Genomic DNA, 21,251 nt, shown 5'->3' on the forward strand with positions numbered 1-21,251 from the left:
CTCCTTGGGGAACCTCAGGAAGAAGTTCCAGGAGTCTGGAGAACTTTGGAGAGATTTTGTTGTGCTGGTGTGTGTGTGTTATGTTTTACTTTTGAGGAGTAGTGAAAGGAGGTGGTGATATATTTATTATCTGTGAAGGATTTGTATGTAAAGTATTGTTGGTGAGTGGAAGCTCCAATGTAAAGTCAATGGTGATGTGTTTTGGAAACAAGTGTATGTAGTGTGTGAGAGGGGATGAACAAGAGTTAATATTGTTTGTGTTAGATTTGATTTCTAAATGAGGGAATATGTGGGGTGCATTGGAGTGTGAGTGCTGTGTTACCATTCCTCTACTATGATCCCCAAAGTAATCCTTTCTAGTCTTTTCTCTTCTCTAACCCTCCTTGCATCATCTCATATCTCTTTTACTATTCAGATCTCCCAAACAAGTCTTTCTAAACCCTTCCCTCTGAGTCTTCCTCCTCCACCTCCACTTTACCAATCCCAAAGCTCCTCCTAGTGCTATGAACTCCAAAAAAGAAAAATCTAGAACCTTTCCTCTTCTATCCCTCCACTGTTCCTATAGAATCCAAACAACAGACTAACATGTCCACCGCTCAAATTAATTTTATATTTCCCTATACTAATTCCACACTAATCCTGTTTAGTTTCCGGAGTAGCGTGCTACCCACCGAAAAGAGTTTCAACATCTCTTCAGGGGTAGCAATCGCTAACTAAATGCAAACCCTTTCCTCTTCTATCCCTCCACTATCCTTTTCAATCCAAATAACAGACTAACATGTCCACCGCTCAAACTAATTTCATATTTCACTATACTAATTCACCACTAATCCTTTTTGGTTTCTGGAGTAGCGTGCTACTCACCGAAAGAGCGCTTCGATGCCTCATCTGTGGTAGTAAGTGCCTTATCAATACAATTACAGTTACAATAATGACATACTACTGAGCCAAGGAAGGGCCAATGGATGCTAACCACTGAGCAGGGATTATCTATATTGGAATAGACAAGAACAGGTGGCAGATCAAAGGGCAGCTTTAGCACAACCTCTTTTGACTTGAACATGCTCTGTCAGGTTTGAAGAGAGCCCATCTGATGGAAGTGGCTTAGACCAGAGGACAGGCCTGCCTGGTGGCAGCTGGGTTTTTCCATCATAAAACAGGGGCTCCTGGATAAGTTTATAGTAAAGCACAGAAAAGGTGCTGCAAGCTGAAAATGGAACTGGGGAGACTGCCAGAACACAGTCAGGATTGCGTGGTAGAATTTCTACAAACACTGGGTAGTAGAGTCTGCCATCTCCATCACACCATTTCAAAACATTCCTGGACCTGTGAAGACACCATCTGAAGAAGACAGCCCTGCTGGAGGAAGACTCCTTACTCCAATAGGCAGAATAGGACTCATACAAGTACTCCAGGGCTCCTAACTCCTGATAAAATTCAGGGACTGGAATAGCTCTCCAAATGTCAAACAATTGACCTGTTTCCTGCTTCAGGGGCACAACATTTAGAAGGGCTTCTGATACTAAGAGACTGTGGTGGACCATTGAGGAACAGACCCTGCAGGAGACCTAAATGGAGAAAGTGAGTTGGTGCCTGCAAACTAGCTTTGAGGAGCTAGGGGCTGCAGGAATGATCATGAGGAACTCTCCCAGACCTTTCACAAAATTGTGACTTCGGTAGGCCTGGGCGGTGAACTTAGCTCCGTTTGCAGAGTTTGCAGAGTTTTCTGCACTCCGTGGAACTCGCGGAGTGCAGAAATCTCCGCTTCGCGATGTTCAGCGGAGTTTTTTCCCCGCTCGCCATCGCGAACGGTAAGTTCACAATTGTGTACGGTAAGTTCGCGAGTGCAAACTGCCGCTTGGGTAAAAGTTTTACCCGAGCGGCAGGAATACCAGCACAAACTACAGTTCACACTGCACTCCGCCACTCGCAGACTCCGCGAACTACGCCCAGGCCTAGACTTAGGCCTTGATTTAGAGTTTGGCAGATGGTTAAAGGTGTCACATATGAGTTGGGTGTCTCATCCACCTTATTATAAGTGCCAAAGACAAGATGGTAGTCTTCAGGAGGAATGCCTAACCATAGGTATAAACCTGTTGGTGCACAGAACTTGTGCCAACCCATGCCCTACCAGACAACATCAGGAAAACAATCACCCAAACCCTCACCACCAGCAGACTGGATTATGGAAACTCTCTGTATGCAGGGATCACCAACCAATTCACAAGAAGAGTGCAAACCAACTAAAGCGCAGCAGCCAGATTAGTCCTCAACCTCCCACGCCGATCCCACTTCACATCGCACCTTTGGGAACTACACTGGCTCCCTATACCCAAGCGTGCATATTTTAAACCCCTCTCCCACACCTAGAAAGCTTCCATTAACACTGACCCTACCTGTCTGTACAGCTGAATTTATTTCAGCCAACCTTCGAGACACCTCTACTCCGACAGTCTCTCACTAGCACACACCCCACACATACACAAAGGCAGAGTAGGGGGCCGTAACCTTCTTGTAGCTTGCCCCGAAAGTCTGGAACGACTTCCTACAACACATTAAAGGCTCTTCCTCCCTTCTTGACGTTCACAAGAAGCTGAAGACCTGGCTTTTCATTTGAACCCCAGAGCAAAAGCTCACACACCTGCTACAAAGTGAGGAAATACCTTCAGAGGTGATTAGCGTGCTATAACAACACTGATAACATAACATAACATAGAACATAATGAACTTGTAACAATGCAGGTGGGCTATCCAACACATTTGAGGTGGAGTATCCCATTCACCAAACTATAAACCCTGGCCCTTCCTCATTTATTTGACCTCTATTGGACCAGGGCAAGGTGCTGAAGTGTGCCCACAGAGGTCACCACCTACGAGGGCAATACAATTAGGTTTGTCCCCACTTTGAGCATTTTTCAGTGCTGAACAATGGATTAGCGTAACCTCGCAGTGAAGGTACCATGCCTCATAGAGCCCTGCCCATCTGCACCTTCCAGTCTTGCCTCACTGCATGGTTTCAACTTCCAAAGAATTCTGATGGTAAAACATACAGTTGCAGGGAGGTGGCAAATATATCCACCCATAAAGGGGACTCTTTGGCTATGACATCCAGGTTTGTACCACTCTGAAATTTTGGTGCAAAAACCAATGGCATCAGCTGGAGCTCCAAGATGACATATCCTACTTTGAGTGACCTTTGCCCATCACAGGCTTAGACCTTTCCCACTAGAAGATTTCAACATCCATAAAAAAGACTAAGCGAGAACATAAAAACTGCAGTCATACATCTATTTACTCACATGGAAAATTATCCAATTTTAGATTAATACACAGGTGAAAATCCCAGAAAATAGAATGGGAATGGGTGGGTTAAAGTGTGGTTTCACCTGACCATTTGTGGAAGCCCACAAACTCGTCACATTTAGTGCATTTCAAACACTTCGGCAACAATTTTTCAACCAGGAAATTATAGACCTACACTGAAGAACTGCCGTCACAAATCTATTTCAGAGTGAGAAGAAGAACTGAACTACGTTGTGGGTAGTGGATTGATTTCTTCACTGGGAAAATATTTTTGTCAGTGAGAAAAAAAACCTCATACAAAATTGCTTAGGCTTACAATTCCACACTGGGGGAATGCTAAAGCAAATCACAATAGAGTTGTGAGGTACACAAGTTCCCCAAATGTACGCGAACAAAAGGACAATACGAGCGGTAATAGGGTAGTTAACATAACAGTATTTGTAAAGTGCAAATTCACCCAGAAGGGCATTTTAGCACAGAATAACAAATGTTTATTTTTACCCAACTCAATGCGACTCTTTTAACTGACCTCAGAAGGATGATTGGCTGAGTGTGCCCACCAGAATTTGAACCTGTGACCTTGAGGACAAACACAGGTCCCTACAGTGGATGTCTTAGTCCACTAAGCCACCAGACCCAGTTATTTAAACAGATTTCATATACAATGCTAATAGCAAATCTGTCTAAGGATGCTGAAACCGTAATAAATATATCTAATTATTTGCAAATTTTTCAGCGTTGCTAGGAAAACTCTTCTATATCTAGAGGATCATTTGCACAGTGATCAACGCAACAGTGGGGCATATTGATGAGAGGCTTGCGTCACGTTTGGACCACGCAGAAGGAGGAAAAGGCCTCTCAGGATTTTTTCATGCAGGATGGTGCCCCTTTCTGCACAAAAACAATCCTACTTACAGCACTGTTGCTAGGCTGCCAAAACTGCACCAGCACAGGGGGAAAAACAGGAATGCACTGTATTGTATTGGATAAATATGGTGCATTCCTGCCCTTTCACTTTGATGTAGGGCAGAACAGCAAGGTGACTTGCCGCACTGCCCTACGCTAAAACTTCATAAATGAGGCCCAGTGTTCTTACACAGAATGTGATTTCAGACTGCCTGTTGTACATCCTCTTAGAGTGCCACCAGACACTCCACTATATTCCCAAATTATTTAGAATATTAATTGAAATCTGGTATCTCTGGTACAGAACAAAGGTGTTAATGTGGAAAACTAAAGTGTGAATATGGGAAACAATACATTCATTTATGAAAATAAAATCAAGTCCCTATTAACGAAATTGCCCGTTGTGAACTCCACATCAACTCCAAATCGCAAATACATACTAAGGCAATCGCTGAGTCCCAGGTCAGGGGTTACTGATTCATAGGCCACAGGTGGTATGGCATGTACCTAGAAGATAAACGCACAAGAAAGAAACCCTAGATCAATCCCACAGATAGGAGCAGCGACATTAGAATGATCAATAGAGAATGACCCCAATAAAGCACACATGGCCTGAAAAGGTACCTGTGCTCCTAAAACACCATAAAGTTAGATGTTACATGACTTAGGAACAAATAGCCAATCAGAAGACAGCATACGTAGTGATCAAGGGCTCCCCATAACAGACTTCTGCACTCGTTACCCACTGGCCACATTGAGTTCATTCAAGTTCGAGGCCCACCCGTAGTAAACATTTACCATTCATCTATGACTCAAAGGCAGCAACCAACATTTATATGGCTCACCGTAGAACTTTTATAATCCGATCAAAACTGCATTTAAGAAGGATCCCAACTGAATGTAAATTGAGACAGTCCTCGGACCTTGTACTTGTAACAGTTCTCCCGGCCGCTATGTTTAATTAAACAAATTCTTCTTGTTTTGCAAACCTTAACTTGTCTCTTGTTTGTTAAGGTATTTTGAATTTGAGTAACATTTTGGCGAGCCAGCCAAGAGAGATTGGGACCTCGTACCCGTCTGTACGTGAATGAAGGTGCACCACCCGGACAGATTACCGTTGCACATCGACTAAGGTGGGCAGACACCGCAATTGATTGGAAGTTCTGCTAAATCCGCAGGGTGGAGGTCTGTCCTGAAGCAACCATCACAGAGGGTAAGACACCACATCTGAAACTGAAACATGGATTATTGTTTTTTTAAAAGCATTTGGCATATGGTAAACTAGGGAGTGCCCTGCCACTGACTTGATAGTAAGCAAGCTAAAAAATGTGTATGTTTATTAATTTGAATAGCTCTTTATGAAGCCCAGGATGCTAATTTTGTGCTACAGCTATCCACTACGGGCAGAGTTGCCACCTCAATCTCATAGATTTTGAGTCAAAAAGGATTTCTCAGTGCCACTGGTTTCTTAACACCATTGATATCTGAAAGGAGCGAGAGGTGTTGGTCGCTTGAACTGGGCATGACACGAAAGGTATGCGTCAGCCAGGGCCGGACAGGCCGTAGCGGGCACCGGGCAATCCCCCGGTGCGCCGCACGGGTGGGGGCCGGTTTTGGGCACCTGGGGGCCGTTTTTGTTACAGGGACGATTTTTCAGCATAACTGCAAAATCGGCCCTGTAACAAAATCGGCCGAAAACCGGCCCGGGCAAAGAGCTCGGCGGCCCCTCCAACCCCCCCGTGGGGGAGGGCGGGGGGCAGCCGAGCACTTTGCCAGGGCCGGTTTTGGTTCCCAGTCTGGCCCTGGCGTAAGCCCTGGTTGAGACACAGGGTGTGATTCGGACTTTAGGTAAAATTTAGACATGGGAAGCTTGGCAAAACTTGTGTGTGGCCAAGAGGGTCCTGTGGTTCCCGAGTTATTCCTTTTTCCGCATCTATTGTTTGCACCTTTGTCTAGGAGAGGATAGTGGCAGACTATCCAGTTCACTTAGGAACGTATTCCTAGCTAGTCTTCTTTTGCTAGAGGATAAAATGTGTTTAAACATATCCAGTTTTTAGACAAAGTAATGTTTCTTTCTCTGTCGATCATTGATAAAATATATTAATGTGTACGATGTCATTGCATTTATTGTCCTTGAAAGTTGTATTGCAATATAACTAATGCAAATTTTGTATAGTCACCCAGTGGTGCAATACTGCGTATGCAGTTTTCTCTTGTTTTCATGTAAATGCTTGTTTGAACTGTTTTATGTCACTGTAGTACAATACTAAATATGCAGTCTTATCTTGCTTTCATGTAAATGCTCAATTTGAACTGTTTAAACAGAAAATTGCGGGCGATCAGCTCATATTACGTAGAATTGTAGCCCTACGATGCTGGTAGCAAGCAAAGTGTCAGTCCCTCCCCCACCATATGCAGGAATGGAGGTGTTTAAGCCAGCTCCCAGCTGCATTAGTATATTCAAATCCAACAATAATAGAAGCCGACAAGCCCCAACTGAAAGAAGGATAGTTAGGCCCAAGCAGGAGAGAGCAAAAAGCCGGCGAGCCAGGCGCTCCAAGCGCATCCCGAGTTCCTTGACAAGGTCCCCAAAAGAAGGAGCCCCTGTCTACCATGTCCAACATATAGGACCTACTGGGTTAGGAGAATTTACTCGAATAACAGGGAGGTTGGTGGTGATTCTGGATAACAATACTGTGAGTGCAGGGGGAAGAAGGGAGCTCCAGTCCCCTGGGAACCAGTAAATAGGGTGAGGCTACAGGATTTTCCCTAGTAGCCGAGGAGACAAGAGAAAGTAAGTTTGAAGGCAAAGCCAGGCCAAAGAGAGCAACACGCAGCTCGGAGTGAAGGAGGCAAACCAGACGGGTGAGGAAGAAAGGCAAGAGCTTAGGCTAGAGACAGAGAGAGAGCCAGCAACCAGGAAGTGCAGCAAAATAGAGGGCAGTGCACCCTTCGTAAGAGGGAAACGGGAGTAAGTACAGGGTGCGGAGCCGGAAAGAATCGGAGGCCGAACTAAATGAGAGGCCTCTTGAAGGGATTAAAGCTTCACCGCTAGGTCGACAAAGGAGAGGGGCTAACTGTGAAATAAAAGACCAATGCAACCTGGTGCTCACCTGGTACTAAAAATAGGATGGCGCCTTGGCAGACACAGGAGGGAAGGAGCAATGTGGATGCGTTCTGCTCCACACAAGTGCACTGCAAGGATAAACCTACTCCCAGGGAGATAGTAGCAAGAAAAGAAGGTGAGACTTTTGTATACCCGTTTTGCGACCTGTAAGCAGACTGGACTAGGGAGAGGAGCCAGTATGACCGGTCCTGGCCTAGAGGAGGATCATTTGAGCCAGAGGACATGGCTATAGCAGACAACTGCATCCAGCATGGAGGGGGAGACCTCAAGTGGAACTTCCCCTGTATGCAGTAATGCTTAAGAAGATGGTAACGCTATGTTGGGGAAACCCCTGTAGAGTCACTTGAGATAAGAATGTGCCGGCTACTACAGAGGGGCATGGTGGGGATTGAATACATACCATGAGCCCAAATGAACAAAGAAGGGTTGTGAACAAAGTTACCTTCATTGTTCGATGTGGCAAAGAAATGGATTCCATGCTTTGAAAAGAACACCGCAGGTATCAACGCAGCAATAGGTGACATTATGAGCCTACTAAGTAGCGTTATTGGAGCGCAGACTAACACGGCGTTCGCCCAAGCTCACATTCCAGCAATTACGCTAACTGAGACCGAGCATGAAGTGGCCGTGTTGAACTCTTAAAGGCACCAGATATAGACAGGCTTGAGAGATATATTCCCTGACCTTCCAGATGTAGGAGGGTTAATGTCAGAGACCATGAAGCCAGGGGAAAGCATAGCAGATTTCCTGAATTTAATGATGAAACATTGGGGACAAGAGACACGACAGCCAATACAGGCCCTAACAACATTATTGAAAAGGGGTTACCCAGCAAGATACAGAGGGGGCTGGACAGGGTAGCTGGTTTAAATTCCAAGCCCTGGCAGGAGATACAGGCCCACATACTACACTGCCACAAAAAGAGGGGAAAAAGGGATAGAGAAAACAAGAGCAGGCCCAAAGAAACACCACAAAACTGGTTCTAAGCAAATTGAAAAAGACTGCCCTTGAGGGAGGGTCTCAATGGGGGCTCCACTGCATAACTCCAGACGGTTTCAATTTGGCTATGGCAGTAGAGACCAGGGAGGTTGGCAGCAACCAGACCCTAGAGAGTGCTGCTATTGTCACAGGTTGGGTCAGTTGGCAGAGAGATGCCAGTTAAATGTATACCAAGAATATCAAAAGCAGCAAAGTTCGATGAGCCAGTGCTAGCCACCTCAAAACCCCACGAATGTCCTGCCTCAAAACCAAGTGCTAGGGAATCAGAAGGCACCCTACACTGAGCCTCAGGGAGGTCCACCGTCTGCTACACCACCACAGCAGGGATCAGGTAATTGGACAAACATGACAACAGCAACCTCAGACAGGAAACTCAGCACAACAGGAACTCGAAACACAGCCCTGGCAGGGAGGGGTGACAGTGTGGGGAGGTAGACCCTTCACACGTTCACAAAGTCAAAATGTGAAGTAAGACAAATTTCCAGCATAAGTAGGAATTACCCCAACAACTTAGGGCATGATTATGAGTGCAACGGTCTTCCAATCGCCGCACTTACTCTGGTGGGCCGCCGTCCACTCGATTATGACTTTCAAAGTCGTACTGGCGGTGGACTACTGGCTGGGTCGGGTAACAGTCGCTCCCTGAAGGTGGCGACGCTGCGCCACAATGTAAAATGATCAGCGGAACTGCGCCAGTACAGCTGAGCATATTATGAGTTCCTGCACCACCATCCATTTTATGCCGGAAGCCCCGCCATGAAAAAGCTGGCGGTGCATGAACAAAGCACTCCCTGCCATGAGGATACATTCAGGGGGGCACAACATGTGCCCCCTGTCTGTATTCCCTTCAATATTACAGCACGTGCTGGAACTTTTTTTGCCATTCCCTTTGCGGTGCCTGTTTTCCAGGCACCACCATGGAAAGGGCAAAGGACTGTCTGTCTTACATGAGTTTGACTCATATTAAGGCTGGCTGGTGGTCCCTGCATGACTCTGGTGCAGCTGTGCCGGTGGAGGGCTAGTGCAACTGTGCCTAAGTTTTTATAGGGCCTTTAAAGCCTAGTGGCTAATAACTAGCACAGACTTACCCTTCCATTAAGATAACTGTACCAACCAGAAAAGAAGAGCTAATAAGAAGACAGTGGGAATTCAAATGGTTACTGGCATACAGAAATTCAGAGTGAACGGTGTCGACCAGGTATCCTCATTATAGGGTTGACACCAATGGTGACCACACAGGAGTGTGGAATAAACAGGTTACCTGGGTTGTCTCCTGGCGCTAAGGCCCCTCTCTGCTGCTGATCTCCCAGTGTGGGGTTGGCTGACCATGTCCCAGGGCGAAAGGAGTCTGACAAGGGGACGGTGAGGCACCCAGAGAATATTTTCTTTAAAAGCAGCCACCCAGGTCCCGCAACCAAATTCAAAAGGGACACGGTCCTGATTACCAAGTCAAAGGGCCCATATTCTCAGGCACCATGGCCACAGCCTGTATTTCCTTCATGGTGTGTAGTCCCAACAGCACCAAAAGCTAGAGGCCTCAACCCGAATAAAGGCCCCTTTCAGTTCTAACACAAAGCTAGCCTTGGTGGCGGGATTCAGGATTCCCGTGCGCCCAGGATGGCAAGACCTCCAAAGACTCAACAGCACACACACAAGGAGCCAATATGTGGCGAGGCCCCAACATGATATCGAGCTAAAGTCTCCAGTTGGGAGGGTTCGCCAGGGTGATCAGGCATCCTGGATTTGTGAAATAGTCCCAGTTTTTGTCATCATCACCCAGCAGGCCTTTGCAATTTTTGGTCAAAGGTGGCGGGCTCTACGTTTTCGATGTTACAAGGCAAATAACTAGTTTAGCCAACCATTTTCTAGTTTTTCAATTGTCCTGTTTTATATTTGCGTAGTCCGGTCCTCTCGCCACAACCTTCCTAAAATTAATTAGGCAACACACGGTCGTAGAGACCCCAGCTGCAAGCTAGGGACTACGGGCCCACCAGCATGCTGAGAGGGAACGGAGTGTGGTTTGAGGGAGAGGGGGATGCCCCGGCAAGAGGGATCCCACATCTCCCCTTTGGCTCCAGACAAATGTATGGCACCGGGTGCGTTGACCACCATACCAAGCCTAGTGACTTACGATGCTCCAAATCTTGCAGGCTCTGACAAGGGAAAGCAGTTGGTCCTGACCTCAGACACCATGAGGCAGCATGGGTTGGACAAAAAGGGCACAGAGCAGGCCCGACCCTCTCCCCTGCAGGACAAGCAAAACAATAGATTGCGCAAGATTCAGGGAAACGCCCGAAACTAAAGAAAACCGAACAAAGCCAAACCAAAAAGAAGGTTTCAGATACCAAGACGGGGTCAAGATCAGTCAAAGCCTGGTATCTGGAAGACACGGGGCGGGCCACACCACAGAGAGATGAACAAACATGTGATTCTGAAGAAAGTTGCAAACATCAGCAGCACTAAACAGCAATACGCTCCCTCATCGCACATTACCGTGCACACGTAGACTGAAAAACACAACTGACAGCAATAGCACCCTCATGCACACCTCAGGAAAGACACATTTGTTGAGAACTAGTAATGTCCATGGAACCCCTGCTAAAACATGGTGCCACCCATCCATACATATATTTGACCATCCCACAAACATATTTTGCATCAATCTGAGCATCCCATTTGGAGAGTGGGGGAATCAATGACTTATAAAAAGAGTTAATCCATCCACATAACTAATAACCACCCTTCCTCCCCAAAATCACCAAAACATGCCTAACAGGGGTCACCTTCCAGTGCCTCACTGGTGAGGTGTGGAGATCACAGCCCTTAGGGTAAAAATACAAGGACTCTGAACAACCATTCATTATGAAGCACATGTAATGTTTCTGGGTTAACCATCAACAGAGCTTTTTCAAAACCAGGTAACAGAGAAGACAGCAAGAGTGCACCAACGCGATGTGTCGCCCACTTTCACTAAGCAAGAAAGAGAAAAAATACTATTTTTGCACTTACGCCAATGGAAGATGGAAGGTCCCACAGCCTCCTTAACACCGAAGTGGGTGAACCATTCATTCAAGTAGTCTAGCCCCTCCATGGCGATGACATCCATGAACAAAACTTTGCAAACACTTTCCACTTTGGCAAAAGAAGCACCGTCACCGGAAGAGCACAGAAGGCTCCAAAGGGAATACCTCCTTAAATGACCATATCACTACAAAAGCTATGTATATTTTTTGTGTATGTGTACTCTCTGCCTACTATGGGTAATCCCACGCTTGTTTACCCTTGATGAAATACCAGGTCAAAATGGATTCACAAATGGGGAACTACAGTGCCTGTGTAGGGATCTCTCATATGTCACCTACAACTACACTAAACAGAAAACTAGTATCCCACATGCACTACATAGCACCCTCCTACAAAACACTTGGTACCAACACATGACTTTAATCAGCCTACTAAGCATCAGCTAGGTCATGTTATGTCTGTCCGTTGATCCCACATGCGTTTGGCTGAGATAGGGTATACCTGTCCTAGGGAGTAGCCCCCGAAAAAGCACCTATACTTATGTAGGACAAAGGCCAAGATTCATCCCAAAAGGATGGAACTTCACAGGGTAGTTGTAAAACCTGACCTCCTATGACACAAACCCAACCGTGTTATACCTGTTCACTGAACCCACACATATCCAAATCGAGTTGGGCAGAATGCTTAGAAAGAGCACCATAGGGGAAGACACTGTTTGGCCCGAGACTTCCCAGAGAAGAGATTCTTGGAGGTAGTAGAACCCCCAACTCTGTGCACAAACATGTCTGATACTACATCAATCTGTGGACAAAGGTTGGGCCTTAATTTATCTGGGGTGGTCTTCTTCAAGTGGTCTCTGGACACAGAGTTCCTCTCTAGTGCCGTCCAGCTTGAGGATAAAAAGGGGAATGAGTCACATGGGGAGTGTTCAATGAGAGCATATCCACCCCATGTCAAGAAAAATGGGACACCAAACTGGGGGCTTGCACTTTGTTCGAAGGGCAACTCCTAATTGTTCAGAAGCTTACACTGTACTACTTATGTTTCAGAGGTGAAGGAACGCTTCAGATGGGCATGAATTCTAACCGCGGCATGATATTGCACGTTCCAGATATGCAATGGGGCACCTACACGCTGATGGATTATTACTGGCAATGCAGCGAGTTTAGCTATACTCAGCTCATCCCCGAATGGTGTGGACTTTGTTCCCTGGTAACCATGCACACCCCGACCCAGGTCATTCCTCGAAAAGAACGATCTGACTTGTATCAATACCTGTTAAAGAGAAGAACAACCTTGCCGCACCAAACATGTGACAAAGGATCTGCAGGGTATTTTTGCTGGGCTCAGTTCCAAGACATCGCCGAAGAATTCAGACTATTCACAGATGAGCAAGTATCAGCAGGAGGGTCTATGCCCTTCTTTACGATGCAGACAAAATCTAATGCCTGCTGGTTACAAATCACCCAGTGGGAGATGCTCAAAAGGATAAACAGCACTGAGCTTAATCTCAATTCGATCAAGAAAGAATTGCGAGCAATCCGGCTCATGTGAATACAGCACCAACATTTTTGGGACTTAATAACCACAATGAAGGGAGGGGTGTGTGCCAAGATAGGTGCGGCATGCTGCACCTTTATTACAGGGATATGGATAGCAGTACTCTGACACTTGCCATCCAAGCATTGAACAATTTACAAAGAGACATGCATGAGGAGGGAGGTGCCCCTGAGAAGGAGTGTTTTTCCAATTGATTCTCTTAGCTCCCAGATTGTGCAAATCAATGTTGCCAGTTATTATTGTGCTTTTATATATATGTTGGGCAGTACAGTTGGGGATCACCTGTAGTGAAAATGATGTCCTCAAATAAGGTAGAATGCAAGTAACTAGAAAGGTTGCTGTAGTCAAAAGAGAGCAAGGGGATCAGCAGAAGCCTAATAAAATAATAGGACAAAGGCATACGTTAGGCAGTGTAGTTGAAGAATAAACTAGAGGGTGGAATTTAAATATGCAAAACTACAGGGTGAATATGGGAAACTATACATTCATTTGGGAAAGCAAAATCAAGTCCCTAATAATTAAAAGGCCCGTCATGAAGTCCACATCAAACCCGACTCGCAAAAATATAATCAGGCAAGCTCTAAGACCCAGGCCTGGGGTTACTGATTTATATGTCACAGGCGGGATGGCACATAACTAGCAGATAACTGCATGAACAGGAAACACTAGATCAATTCCACATATAGGCGCAGCAACTTTGCAATGGTCAAGGGAGAACGGCCCCAATAAAGCACACATCGCTAGAGACGGTGCACGCACTCCTAAAACACCATGAAGTCAGATGCCACATGAGTTCGGAACACATAGCCAGTCAGAACATAGCACAAGCTGTGCTCATGCGCTCCCATTGCCAGATACCAGGACACATTACCCACTGGCCATTTGAATCCATGCACGGTCGAGGATCACCTGTAGTAACCATTTGACCATTAATGTATGACTCTAAGGCAGCAACCAACATTCTGCACCATGTATGGCTGCCCGGAGAACTTTATCAACCTGATGAAAAAAGTATTTGAGTAGGATCCCAACTGAATGTAGATTGTGACAGCATTCAGACCCTGCGCCTGTAACTGTTCTCCCTGCTGCTCTGTTTAATTAACCAAACTGTTCCTGTTTTGCAAAACACGTCTTGTCTCCTGTTGTTTAAGGTATTTTGAATTCCAGTAACAAAGGCATCAATAGAAGATAATTGACTACTTAAAAAGGTTCGATTGTCTACTGCAATTCTGTGGGGGAAAAAATCATAATTTCTATTGCCAATAACCATCGGGCCAAAGGAATATTATGTCGATTTTCTCTGCCGGTTGCACTAAATTAATCATACTTTGGAACCAACAACCACGTGAAATTAACTGCTCTAAACGGCCTCATAAAATCATAAACGAGGGTTCTGGTCGGTAATAGCCAATCCAGTGTTTGAAAACATTAGACAAGCATCCCATATCTGCTCATGGACAGAATATAACATGTTTGACAATGAAAGATGGTTTTGTGCTCGACACAAGGCATTTGCGCTTTTCCAAATGTTAGGAACCTAACGGAACATGAGCCCTAATTAAAATTTCAACACCCATCTGCTGCGGAAAATGCCACGATGAGGTAAATGTACTGCAAGCCACGGCTTCGCGGGCCCCCAAAATAAAGACAGGGATTAATCCGGGCCTCGCCGCTCTCCCTGTGTGAACATTTTCGAAGAGTTCCTCTGTTCTGCCATATGCCCGGCCTTGATTGGAAAACACTGTTATTGCAAAATGAACTTTTGGGAAAAGCATTTCATGCTAAATTATTCACAACATGACGATTTAAACACGCTAACATTTCTGCTTCTTCTTATTAAAGGTGAAATATTTGGCCTTACTGGATTCCTGAGCAATTAAAAACACCGCTTGCGGAATTGAAAGCGAATCCTTAAAGGTTGTATGTTTTTCAAGTTCTCTTAGGAGTACGGTTTATCTCTTTTTAGAGGGTGCCATGTCACCGAGTTTAATAAGGTGTACGGTAAATACAAATGATCATTTTAGAAGAGGCAGAAAAATCCTGTTTAATTATTTTATGTCTGTGGTCCTAATGGTTTGATTAGATTTTAATGATACTGACCCATTGACTGAAAAGACGCACTTAAATTGCGTCCAATAACGTGCCACCAGGAACAAATGGGATGGGGAATAGAGAGCCAAACATATAAATACCAAGCAGCTGACTTTAATGAGAAGCCTGTCATTGTTTTTAGAGCCAGTCGCAAGCCAGATCCTGTGGCCTCAAAGGATGAAGGGGCATATTACCACGGGCCGGCGATACAATTATCGCCGCTTTAGCGTCCGTTTTTCGGGCGCAAAGCGGCGATAATTATATCGCATTATTTACAAGGACACGGTAGCCGTGTTTCCTTGACTTAGCTCCCATTTTACACACGCCTCACCTCGCATCGATAATGAGATGCAAAGTAGGCGTGGCTGTGAAAACAACATGGGAAAATAACGCGAAGGCAGCTTTGCGATTTTAACAACGAGGCCTAGCGATAATTTAAATTGCGCTAACTCTGCCTTAACTCAGGAATTTAACGTCTGTTAAATTCCTGATTAAGGCATACCTAACATGGGAGGTGGATTGTGGGGCTAAGGCCACAGGGCCTATCATCAAGCTTAGTGCCGTTTTCCATGGAACATGGCTGGAAAACCAGCGATGTTCCATGGAAAACCCCGCTATCGCTGGAATATTTAGTGCCATAGCACTCAGCGTTGATAATACAGCGCTAGTTTGGCAATATATTCCAGCGATAGCCGCCGATAATTAAAAGCGCGCTAAGCGCGCTCAGCGATAATTATCACTGGGGCTTGATAATATGCCCCAAACTCTTTTCCTAAAGGCTCGGACCAGATGTACAGTCCATCAATGCAGGACGACTCCAATAAAGAGTGGGGCATACTTATGAGAGGATTGTGTCATGCTTGCACCAGGCAATGTGGAACATGCAAGATGCAAACCTCTACGACAGATTAATAAAGCCACGTAAAGCCACTTTGCTTGGTCCTGAGTGGCTTTCTAAATCTGGAGTACACTGCCCGGGGTAGGCGTTCCTTGGGTGTTGCCGTGTTTGTGCCCACACAGCTGACCTTCCTGCACAAAAACAATACCTGCATGCAGCGCAGGCATCGTTGCACCATGGTACAAGGGTGCCTGTGTTGGCCCAAGACTGCCAAAACTGCACCTTGGCCAGATAAGAGGACAGTAATGTGTTGGTTCTGATAAATATGGCAAAATCCTGCCCTTTCACCTGGGACGCAAGGCAGCGCAGCAAGGTGACTTTCTGTACTGCACCACAATTTTCATAAATATGCCACAGTATCTGCAGAATTCAACCCCCTGATAACAACAATGCATACAGTTATTACATATTTTACCAAGCCTTTCTGAGAAAGGCATCTATTGGCCATTTCAGTCACCAACCAAATAGTTGACTTGAGCTTTAAAGGAATATTATATTATATTCAAATATATTGCTAGCGGCAGAGCCAGATTAAAAAAGAAGCGTGGAGAAACTTATAAAGTGATGGTGAGCATTTATTTTAGTTCCAAAAAAGATAGCCTCCAATTTAATATATTCCAGGTAAACTGTTCCCGGGTATCCCTTTAGGAAAAGTAAGGGGGCCTTGTACTTCCGAGAGGCAAACAGGAGCTTCTTAATAAAATCGAACAGTGGCGCCTGTTAAAGTTTCAATAATGTGTTTGATGGCACCAAATCAAACAAGCTGTGAAGAAGCTTTATGACGTTGACGTTGCCAAGGTCTCTCTCCAAAAAGGAAATTCCCATGTCAAACTTAGTGCTTGCTCTCCTCCAAGAAGTAAGTGGTTCACTCCTTCCTAAGGTTGAATCCTTTAACACTCTGGCTTTTTATATGACGTGAGACAAATCATTGCTGAGTGCTGACAACAACTTTTCCAAAACCAGATTATTTGATGCAAGTTGTTCTGTGCATTTCAAAACTTTCACATGTTCTTGTTTCACAGCTAAATTCAAACTCTTAGGAAGGATATTCATATGGGGATTGAGGAGGGGGAGGATAGGCATATGCTTGCCATTAAAATTCAGGCAGCCTATATTAAGGCCATTTTTATACATACTACAGACAAATGCTCAACTATTGGACTATTATCAGATTTATTTTGTGCCGTGCAGTTCTACGTATACAGTGAGATGGTGCGGTGCATATTGGCTTACAAAACAAAAGTCCAAAAAGTTAGGACTAGTACTAAACAAATTGCATATGACAATGGGGTTTTAGTTACTGAGACTAACTCAATTATAGATCTTTTTAGGCAATATTATAAAAAATTATACACAAAAGAATCATATGACTCTTTACAAACTGGGAAAGAAAACTATGCACCAGAAGTATACACTAGACAGTTACCTCCCTCTTATTTACAATCGTTAGAAGTGGTATTTACTTAGGAGGAGGTGAGGCTTACTATACAAAACTTGAGCATATATCAAGGCAGCCTGATTCCAGCGTCAAGCGATTGTACCTTAACTTTGGTCATTTAAAAACACGAAAATGGAAACCTGCACCAAAGTGGGGATCATACCAACACATATAATTGATTAGGCTGATGCGAAACTTTACACCAAAACTCTAGCCAGGCTGCTTTCAGCTGTCATACAAAGCCTAGCACCTGAAGAGCAGCATAGTTTCATATCAGGACGAGATAATACGGATCATAATAATTTTGCCATTGCAATGTTTGATGCGGCTATCAGCATATCAAAGCAAGCAGTATAATAGAATTGAATGTTTTCTGAGAAGTTTTCACCCAAATACATATCAACAGTAATGTAAAATATTAATTAAGACATGCTATCACAAACCCATCGATAGAATAGTAGTAGTGGGAAAGGTTTATGATCCTGTCGGGATTAATAGAGACACAAGGCAGGGTTGGCCACTTTCTCAATTATTATTTGCTTTATACTTCCTTGTTTGTACACGGTAAAGACAGACACTTGAATAGTCCTGTAAGCTTTAATTCAGTCCAATTAAAGACAGCTGCGTATGATGCGGCTATCTATACTCAAAATTTAGAAAAGGCTATACCCTCACTAGAGTCCTAAATTTGTTTTTCACCACTGTGAGGCCTATCTCTCTCATAGGATAACATTGGGTTGCCTTATTACATTTATTACGTGGTAACATGTGATTGGAAACAGGTAAACTTATCAGGTTTGGTATCAGAGAAATTGTAATAAAAAATCCTCTTTAATGGTAAAGTCATATTTTAAGTGCCTATTTTGAAAATGTCACTTTCAGAAAGTAGACATTTTCCTACCCTAGTTATTTGGTGCCTGTAGCCTGTTCTAGATCACATGACCGGGTGTATTTGGTAGTTAGACTTTGTTTATTCCTCCCAGAGAGACACACACAATAAAGGGATTAGGTGTGCCTGGGTGGGCCATCAACTGGCAGGATATGGGGCAAAGCTGAGCACATTCTCACTTGCAACGGATAGGTGGTGGTCTGCCTCCACACAAAGGGCTTGTCACCTCTGTATTGTTCATGCGTTCATCTTGGAGTAAGGGCAAGAGAGTCAAGAATCTTCAAGCACTTAAAAGGACTTCTCTAGAAACTTCTACATCAAAGGAGGCACCAGGTATAAAAATAGGACCCTCAGAACCTCTCTTCAGTTTATTTTTTGGACCTATGGAAAGACTCTCAGAGGACTGAGTGCATCTGGGGTCTGCTGTGTACTCCAATTTTGTATTTTCCTTTTTTTATTGAGTAGAAAGAACATCAATGGATACAACACTGCATTATAATCAGGACAAACAAAGTTTTATACAGGAAATTGAAAACTAGTAGCTAATAATTTGCCACGGAAAAGATACAAAAAACAATCCAATTATGCTCCATCAAAAATAAAATTTCTATTAAATAACCTAGACTTCTGCATTGCTTAAAATATTTAAAACTATTGAAAGCTGTTTACTGAAACTTTGAATTTTGATATACAAAATGAGTATACATTTATAAAGAAATTAGTTTCAGATCGTCTAATTACACCTACTATACCCAGATTTAATTTGCTGTATATAGCATGCAACCACCAACATCTAATATAAAACTTAACAGACTAAGATAGATTCTATTAATGGAGAGTGCAAGTGGGCTAAAGTGCTTTAATGGAAACAAAAAAAATATTTAAAGAAATAAATACTTTTTCCTCGTCAACTCAGATTTAATGATTTGAGTAGATTATCCTACATTTTGCTCAAATTTCTGAAATTATGAATTATAAGATTGCTCTTGATCAATATAAAGTGAACAGAGCTAAAGTGCTTTGGTTTGTTCTAGCCTAGTATTATTAAATAAACTTCCGATTTAATGATTTAAGTAAGTTATCTTACCTTCTCCTTGAGTTTCTGAAATTATGGATAATAGCATCGCTCTTTAATCGATATAAAGTGAAATCAGTGCTAAAGTGCTTTGATTTTTTCCTAGCTTAGTAATATAACTAAATGATCTAGAGTTTCTCCCACATTTCTAATGTGATAATAAATCACTTTACTTTATTTTTTCCTTTTTTCTTTCCTTTTTCACTGCCTTCGTCCTTCCTCACCTTTACCCACCTCAAAGAAGCCGAAAGCAGCTGATAGATAATTGCTGAGAATCCTCAATTTGAAAACATTATGGTAACGCCTCTGGACTTGCTCCAGAGTGCTGATCCTGATAACCTGCAAAAGTCCTGAGGAGAGCATATATTGCAGTAGTGCTTATCCATTGTAGACAAAGTTAAAGACTTGTTATAATGACCGATGCCTGATACCTGAACCCCTTTATCTGAAGAGCGAATTAAGACTTTTAGACTTTTAGTAGTAAAATTGAAGTCAAGCTTAATCTAATATATAAATTGTGCAAATGTGATTGTAAAATACCATTGCAAAAATGAGACAGGGGAGGGGGAATGCTATTTCCTGATAATTGCAAACCGGCATATATAGATTCGAGCCACCAGGCGGTCAAAAATCATTTCCTCCAACCTTACTTGTTTAGTTTCAATATTGCCAAATGGAATTGAAGTTTTTCATTCCCCCTACACGTTTGGTATAGGCCTATTCAAAATTCATAGTACGGGTACATTTTCTTCCTCCATTCTACATTCGAGAAAATCTTATCACCTCCAAGTCGGAAGAATAAGAGAGCGTGCAATAGATAGAGATATTGAAACAAAATATTGCTGGGCCTTTGTTAATGATTGGCTAGCTTTGGAAGCCCCAAATAATGCTAATGTAGCCTCAGGCATAACCAAATGATTCATAGCATTACTTATAGCTGTAAATGCTTGGCGCAATGAATTTGTTAAGTGTGGACAAGTAAAAAACGTATAGAGTCAACACCCTTGACCTGGCAGCAGAAGCAGTTATTAGACACCGTAGGATACAACTTATGAAGATGCTCCAGTGTATATTATGATAGCCATCTAGAATAAAAAGGCCATTCTTTTAAAATTAGCTGCCCAGAGGGATTTATTTCCTACCTCTGCAAATAATTGCCAGTCACTCAATGTAACACTGGATTCAGTTTTTTCCAGTAATTTTGATAGAAAAGCTGCTAAATCCGGTTTCGTGGAGAGATACTTCAAGAATCTATACCAATTACCTATTCCTAATAATTGGCTTATAACAAGTGCTCAGCTCATTGATTGAGTCCCTTGATTTACATCTTTACATTGAGTCTGGAGAAAATGTGTGATCTTATTAAAACGTAAAAAGTGTTGTACACATTGTGGGCCTGCCCGTTCTCATAATTCCTGCCATGAAATTTTTTTCACTTGTCTAAAAAAGTCGCCCAATGTTTTGAATCCTGCTGAATTCCAGAATATCATTTTCCTCTCTACACGGGACAAACCTTACATTTACTCTCCTGCATTCACCTGCCCAAACATGTCGCAAAGAAATTTATATCTTGTTTTTTTGGTAACTTTGCTGTTTTTATAAAAACCGGTAAGCTTGTTACTTTTTCTTGTATCATTTTCTCAAAAAAAGACTTCTCTGATGTGTAAACCAAATATAAATAACACGAAATTGCATCAAGTACTACTGCCTGATAATAGATATGAATATTGGGGCATGCCAAGCCACCTTGTGATATATCGAGCTGTAGGACCCCTAGCTTGAGCCTTGCAGATTTTTTGTTCCATATAAAGATCCTCACAGCTGAATCTAGTTCCTGTAAAAAACACTATTAGGAACTTTTATAGGAACATTAGAGAGTGAAAATATTTATTCTGATAGAATCGACATTTTGACCATTGATATACGGCCTATTATGGTCAA

Source organism: Triturus cristatus, chromosome 5_1 (assembly GCF_964204655.1).
Source record: "Triturus cristatus chromosome 5_1, aTriCri1.1, whole genome shotgun sequence".
Classification (NCBI taxonomy): Eukaryota; Metazoa; Chordata; class Amphibia; order Caudata; family Salamandridae; genus Triturus; species Triturus cristatus.